Below are 8382 nucleotides of genomic sequence, written 5' to 3' on the forward strand. Positions count from 1 at the left end.
GATCCACTCTTCACAAAAACAATTCGTTTGCCGAAGCATTCATCCCGAGGGATGGCGAATAATAACATTGTAGGACATCTCGTATAGGACAATTCAGTTGAAACATGGAATTTCTCTTCAGGTGTTGAATTCGGTCATCTAAGAGTGTTTTGGGATGGATAGGCTTCGATACCATGACGTAATACTTAGAAACCAATCGAGTAGTTTGAACTCGTAAATTAAAAATGTTCGAATGAAACAATTTTATCCACTATTTCTAAACAATAAAAAAATTACTTAGATGTTAAACATTATGAAGAATTATTCGGTGACTCACAAAACAAACTACTCTTTAATTTGGCATACCGATGAGAGAAATCATAAATTATTTATTATAATGTGCTATAAAAATATAAACATTTAATAAAACAAAGACACAAATTTCGAAATTTTTGAGTCCCCATTTGGCTATCGAAATGCATTTATTTATTTTGAGCAATGGGATTTGAAATAGTTGAATTTCCTATCCGGAAAGTTCTCTCTCTCTTTGGAAACAAACAAAACGCATTCGTGGGTCGCAAATAGACCGAGTAGTTTGACTGTAGTATTTGCAATGGTTTCGCAAACAAAGAAAACCGTAGACAACATGTTGTTTTGATGAAACAGTACACCACATCTCAATTTCCCATTTCTCTGCATCTTGATTGACTGAACAGCTTTCTAATTAACTGTAGATAGCCGTTTCCAACCTTCGCTAAAAGAATTCAACTACTACCACATTGGTTCTTCAACATAAATAAAACAAGCGACTTTTTCCATTGAAAAAAAAAAAGGAAATGAAATTGTTGGACAATGTGAAAGATGAGCTGCTCTAAGCTATACGAGATAAGATTACAAAAACATATTTTATTGATAGATTCTAATTAATTTTATCCAGTTCAAAATAATCTTGAAATAAAACTTACATCGATACTTCTGCTACTGCTCAATGCATTAGCAATTTAATTTTTGTTTTATAAATACCTTCAAATTCTGTATTACTTTCTTTTGAATGTCCTCAATCGTATTTCTGGGTGCATTTAAGGTATGTAAAAAATCATTGAAAGTCACCGTTGGTAATTAATATGGATTATCAGAAAGGATGACTTGTTTTTGTTCGTGTTGTTACAGTAACTGCAACCATGCGATTCATGGCGTCTCGCATTGGTTTCTTACCAGTGAAGAATGAATAGTGTAAACTCGAGAGGACTTATTTGAAGCTATCATGTTGGAGGCTTAATGGATTTTTTACAACACTCAAAAAGAATTAAAATAGAATTTAATACCTCTTATATTTCGTCCTAGTCATTAGGACATCTACCGGGATCACAAAAACAATTAATGTAACATGCACACACAAATCTTACAATACTAAGCCCAACCACGTGGGTGACACTAAAGTCATATCTAGGTGGAGCGCCCTCTACGGGCGGTAGTAGGTGGCCTGGAATGTAAGGTGGGACCTCTGGTGATGAGTGTTTCCCGAATCTTCGGAAGCTTAATGAACCGTATTTATTAAGATTTGGTTGGTTTCTGAGAGCTGCTGCTGCTTCTAAGAAAAGTCTCTCTTTCTTGAATTTGCTATGGTAGAGCATGGTGGTTTTCTTCCATGATACTCTGTGGGTGGTGTCCAAAACATGGTCAGCCAAGCCTGAATGGCCATAGTTGTGTTTACAGATGTAAGACTTGTGTTCCTCCAGGAGGATGGATGCTGATCTGCCTGTCTGTCCAAAGTACGCCAGCTTACAGGAACAGGGTACTTTGTAAACTCCAGGCAGCGAAAGAGGAGGGAGCTGATCTTTCGTAGAACGGATAAGGGTAGCAAGTTTGCGATAGGGCTTATATGCTGTGTGTAGGTTGTACTTTTTTAGTATCTTGGCTATTTTTTCAGATGTGCCACGGATGTAGGGTATGGCGATGGCATTTTTAAAATCTTGTTGACGAGACGGACGGGGAATGGGGGAGGAACTGATTATTTTTTTGATACTGTGTTCGCTGTAGCCATTGGAGAGGAAAGTGTTGTGTATGTGGTTAAACTCAGTAGTAAGGGCAGTTCCACTGGAACAAACTGAGCTGGAAACTACTACTGAGCTTAACCACATACATACATGGGAATATTTTGAAGATATAATAATGCTCCAAATTCCATAACAGGATCATTAAATAGAAATGCTCGTACAGGATGTGATTCTAATCAGTAACATAATCCTACACGATATTCAAAGTCCTGAATATCAGGACGATTATCATGTCTTTGTTAGACATATTAAATTATGATTCGTGAAAATGATGATTAGTCGAAATTTAAGAAGTTTATTAATTATATTTCCAGCGTTCATTCGTATAAATACAAGAAATTTGAAATAATTTTCATTAACTAGTATGACTTGCTTACTGCGTTCCTTAGAACCTAAATATTTGTTTACGATAAGACTCCTCAATGACATCTATTTATCTCTGTCATCAGTATTTTCATAGTCTTCTATTTATACCAGCATCCCCTTCCCAAATTACTTAGTTTCTTTCTTGCATAATAAATGATGTTTCATCTCATATCGGCCCTCTGCCTACTGTTAGCTAATGTCTGCAGGCTATTCAAGTATTCAATCTGTCTTCATAATCAGTATTCCACAATCCTGATATCATTTTTAACACTCTCCTTTGTACTCTCTTCACCGTACCAGAATCACTACAGAAACCAGGAGACCAGACCTGCGCGCAATAGTCCAAGTGGTCTTATCAAGGCATTGTAAAGAGGCAAAACGACTTCCTTATCTATACATGTCAACGTTCGTTTCAGCATTCCAATGATTCTCTGAGATGAATCAGCAATTTTGCTATATGGCCCTTGAACTTCAACTTCCCCCATCTACTAGAAACACTAGATCCCTACCCTGGTCAGTTTCTTATAGCATAATCCCTCCAATATAACACGACATTGGATATCTAATCAAGCCAAAGTGCATGACTTTACATTTATTAACATTGAACTGATAGCCATTTTCACATGCTCGTAATTCTAGCCAATTTAAATCATTCTGCAAGTACTGCATATCAGACGCATTCCTGATTACCCTGCCTATCTTTGCATCATCAGCTAATAGCTGTATGTCTCCTGTCAAATCCTTCCCAATATCCTTAGAGCTTACACGTATATCTTTTATACTATTCTATTTCACCATTCCATTGTGCAAAGTCCAGAGTTATTCTACCACTAGAAAATAAATCTGTTCCGTATATAGAGTGCTACAAAAAACATTCTTTGCCAATAAGGTTTAAAAAAAAACTGCTTTTAATGAGTTACTTAAAAAAAAAATCTTAATAGCCATGAGATTTAGAAGGCTATTAAAGTTCTTTTTTCTAAAATTTTGGATGAATAAAAATAAAAGTTTGGCTTCTCCTGTTTTGTCGTTATAAAAATATCGAATATGTTATGACATTAATTAACATTCCTTTTTTTTGCTGCAATATGCTTTCTTTTTTGAATCTAATATTACCAGCTTGTTAACATTAAAATCATTCTCATAGACATGAGCGACAATCGATATTTCTCATTCCGCTTATTTTATTTTTCATCTGAATACTACGTTGTAAACAAATATGATACGACAAATTCATAATTAAGATCAACATAAGCGGATAATAAGAAGTCCTTCACCTTTTTTAAGCATCAGTTGCTGCTGTAGTTAGCCGGGATAAACTTCTGGTTATAAATAAAGGCAACGAACAACAAAGTGATAGTATAAGCAAAACAAACAGTATATTTGCTGGTTCTATAAGAATGCGTTTCCTTTCTCTAACAGACATGTTATGGGCTCGAATTTCAATGTGGGCAAGAATATTTGTGAATGTATTTAGATGGGAGATCATTTCATTGGCAGATGTCAGACCATCACCGTGCTTTACTGGAAGCTCGAAGTGGCTTGAAAAAATTCATCTCGAGTAGAGATTACGGATCATTTATCCATTATATATATTTGTGGAAAACACATGTGAAAAAACTATGTGGTAAACACATAGATATGGAAATTTGGTTATAATAATAATAATATTTTAAAAAAATCTTTGGATGACCTTTGCAGTAAATTATCCCCATTAATTTGAACACTCTAATGATGAAAATCTAAAGCAACCGCAAATTTACATCAAATATGACGAAACTAAGTGTTTAATTGAAATCCACGATACTCGTAAAGTTGATGAGTAGATGTGGGATTCCTTTATTGCAGTTCAACCAACAACCATCAACAAACTGGGAATCTGTAGTCTCGTAAGATATCACGCAAAACAAACACAACAATACCACTCTGAATTTCTACAGAATTCACTTGCACAAATAGAGATTTCTTTCCACAAGTACAAGATGACAATGATGAAGTAGCTCGTCTAAGCCGTTCATTGTACTTTCTTGTGCTGGTGAAATGAGCCGCTTACGTAGACAAATGAAGTATCCGGTCTCATACGGAGGTAGAGGGATTTTCACCCGGAAACTCGGGTTTTTCGTCCCTGAGAACAGGCAAATCGGCCAGTGAACACACACGCACGGATTTACAGTCAAAAATACATACTTAAAATCCCTCACTGGAGGAGTCAGCTAGTCCTAAGGGACAGATGAGGAAAATTGGGGAATCCCACACAACAACAACAATCAGTGATAGCGAATTAATTCACTATCATTGATCCTGTCTACGGCAGTCAATTCGGGCAATCAAATAGCCTTTAAACTTTAGTTTACAACAGCAACAAAAAAAAGTACGAGTTCTTATCCTAAAATTGTTGTTATTAGGGATTAAATTCACTACTAAAATTGTAACTCTCTCCTCCCATTTCACTGACTTTATTTTACTCGAAGAAATAAAATTTTCACTTCTGATCCCTTGCTCCCCCACAAAAATTACTCAAATTCAAAATAGCATTAATAATATTAATATATACTATAAAACTTAATTCGTTTTTTTTTCTAAATTCTTAGAAATGTTTATTTTTTAAGAAAAATAAAATACAACTAAACAAATCTACTATTTCCAGAGCTCACCTTAGATGAATGTCTGTTGACACCAGTAATTATAGATAGCGAAACAGCATTCATAATCCTTATATACTTTCTTTTATCTCAGATGGCGCTATCCACTGTTGACATTAATTGTTTACATGAAGAATGGTATACATACGTTATTACCTTTACTCCAGCATGGTTGGATTGCACTATAAAGTTTTCACGTCCGTACGAAAATTCCTTCCGAACTATCAAACTTCTCACCAAGCTAAAGAACAGAAAAACTGAAGCAGGAAAGTACAAAACCTTTTCAAAATATCCGCCTTCGCAATACTAAGCTTCCGTTTCTCTCTTTCTTCTGGTGCAAGTTTACAACAAGCAATCTGAAACAAGGTGTGCATCATTGTATTATTACAATTACAAAAATAAATAGCTTTGAGAAGGTATAAATGTTCTGGACATGACTCGACATCATTTACTGAGAGCAATGTCGAACTGCATCCCTGGTGTTAGAAGGATAAATAGAGTAGAAGAAAAATGGATGAATCATGACGCTATGCATGAGCTGCAGAAGAAAAAGATTAAAAATAAATAAATAAATAAAATCAGCTAACGACTTTTTATTCCCGTATAGGGAGTAGGCGAGGCTGTTTTTAGCCCTGTCTAACTTTTGGAGACTGAGTGGCAGTTCAATCTCCACTGCTACCCAATCAGCGATAGCTGGCCCAAGGCTATCAGTAATTAAGTGGCACGCGGTGAAGGGAATGGCTCAACAAGTGCCGCCATCTCGTGGTCCCTAACACTTACACAATATATTTAATGTGTGAAATGATGTGGGTTCTACGGTCGATTTTCTTGAGTTTACGGGACGAAAAACCCGAGTTTCCGGGAGAAAAAGCCCACCTGCCAGAGATCGACTAACTCGGGAACCGGTGGAAAAAAAGCTTGCAAAAATTTCCTCTAGTCATCGACTAAACTCGAAACCAAGTCTTCCTTCGTGCGGTCAAGCGCCGTGGTGTACAAACACCACATCCACGGAGCTACACAGGGTCAGTATTTTGACAGTGTATATACCATTTTATTCCACGCACCTCTCCTCTCCCCAAATTTTGACAATAGGAATTTTTCCAGGTAGCAACATGGGTTTGTTAAGGTGAGATTTCTTTTAAATGACCTTTTACTTAAATAAACTTCATATGCAGTGGAACACTTGAAAAAAAGGATATAAACCACATATTTGAATACTGATAAACAACTAAGGCGATTTAATTACGCAAGGAAAATAAAATTGTAAAATTCGAACAGAATTCTGTTAAACATAAACAGATCACCACGACCACAAGATGGTAACCTTATACCTGAGATACGGTGTCCAGAAGAATATGTTGAAGAGCCTTCGACTGAGGAAGCACTTTGTTTGAAGTCAAGAATGTCGTTAAAACTAAAAAATAACAAGACAGACGATGAAAACAAAATTGCAACAAAAAAGGAGGATCTCCCCTTAACAAGTGGGATTTATGAAGTTAACGTGGTGAAAAGAGGAAATTCCAGTGGACTGAAATTTTGTCCTATTTTTAAGAAACGAGATCCGATGTTTACCAATAATTACAGAGATATCTTCTGACTGTTCGACCCATTCTGAGTCTTTCTTTCGATCTCTGTTTTTTTTTCTTGCAAGGACAAGGTTTTTTGCCTCCAGGGAAATCTCTGGTTTGTCACTCAGCATCTCAAAACAATAAAAATAAATAAAATAATAAATAAATCTCTCTCCTGAAAATCCACAGCTTGAGTAGCTATCAGGATCGACAATACCCTAGAAGTCTAGGATGCGAACAACTTTAGAAGGACTTTTCAATTAACGGTAAGTTAGCGTACGGAAGTGGCAGGTAAAAATATACAAGGTATGTGTTCTACAGGAATATTCATTAAGTTTTGAAATACAATCTGAACTTCGCCAAGGATGATACGCTCATTTAACTTGTTTAATCCACTACTGGGGTAAAGTTATTAGAAATTTGAATGAATAAGGGAGAATGAAACTGAATGGGGAGAAATCCTCTTGGCTTATGCTGATAACATTGTTAGCAGGGCCTCTCATCACAATGTTATACAAACTACAAATAATTTAAGGGAAGTAAGTCTATGGGCTTGTCACAAACTAGGAAAAGACTACAGGATCTATCATAATATCCAACTTTGTTGTTGATAATTATATCCTTGAACAAGTGGAAAAATTTTAAATATCAAGATCAGTACTAACAATTAATACTATTCATCAAGAGACAGAGGGGAGAATTACGAATGCCAGTACTTTTGCAACCATACGACTTCTAATATCCAGATTATTACCAAGAAGATTCAAAGGAAAACTATACAAATACTTACACTCAGTATAAATTTGTGTTGTGAAAAATAGTCAACAACGAAGGGAAATAATATAAAACTTATTATTTTGAACGAAAAAGTAATTCTTTGGCCATGTTTGAAGGGAATGAATGACCAATTGATCAAACTAGTACTTACAACTAAAATTGACAAGAAATGACCTGCAGGAAGACTCCTCGTAGCAAGATGGATGTTTTGAACATCTTATGCCAGATGTAGCTTAGATAGAGGACAATGTTAAAATCTGGTAATGGTAATATTAAATACAAATCTATTAAGCTGTTGGCGAAGTATGCTTTCTAATACAGTATTATTTGTATTGGAGACAGAGATGCTTGGACAGTAATTCTTTTTCTTAGATTTCACAATGGTGTTTGATATTTATTGCAAGAAAAACAGCTGTTGAGTAGAATGGGAAGAGATTGGATTGTCACTTGATAGCCTGGAAGCAGGGATGATTGTCTGATATAAACTAGCAAATTGCGAATATCATGAATAATATACCGAAAACAAAAATGGGCAGCGACGTGGGCCAGCTATCTCTGATTGGCTACCGGTGGAGATTGAACTGCCTACTCAGTCTCCAAAAGATAGATAGGGTTTAAAGGCCTCGCCTACTCCCATATAAAATATTTAAAAGGCGTTAACTTATTATATTACTATTATAAAAAAGGGGGACATATGGCAGTGTGCCACAAGATATATTAAGAGATTATTGTTTATTATACTCACAGTGTATCAACGATATAATTCAATGTTTATATCTTTCTTATAATGGGATTTGAATAGGATGGACCGTTGGACATATCAATGAGAACGGCTCGATATTTCCAAGTGTAAATTCATGCACTTTTGAAATTCACAAGGATATATTGTCAAAGTTATAAACCTTACTCAAAAACGTTGCTGTCATAATGATAAGAAGGAACAGAGAGGTGTCACTCCTTGCGTTACACCTCTCTGACACAACTAGATTTCCATGA

Source organism: Typopeltis vanoorti, chromosome 19 (assembly GCF_054136105.1).
Source record: "Typopeltis vanoorti isolate ZY-2024b chromosome 19, IOZ_Tvanoo_1.0, whole genome shotgun sequence".
In the NCBI taxonomy this organism is placed as follows: Eukaryota; Metazoa; Arthropoda; class Arachnida; order Uropygi; family Thelyphonidae; genus Typopeltis; species Typopeltis vanoorti.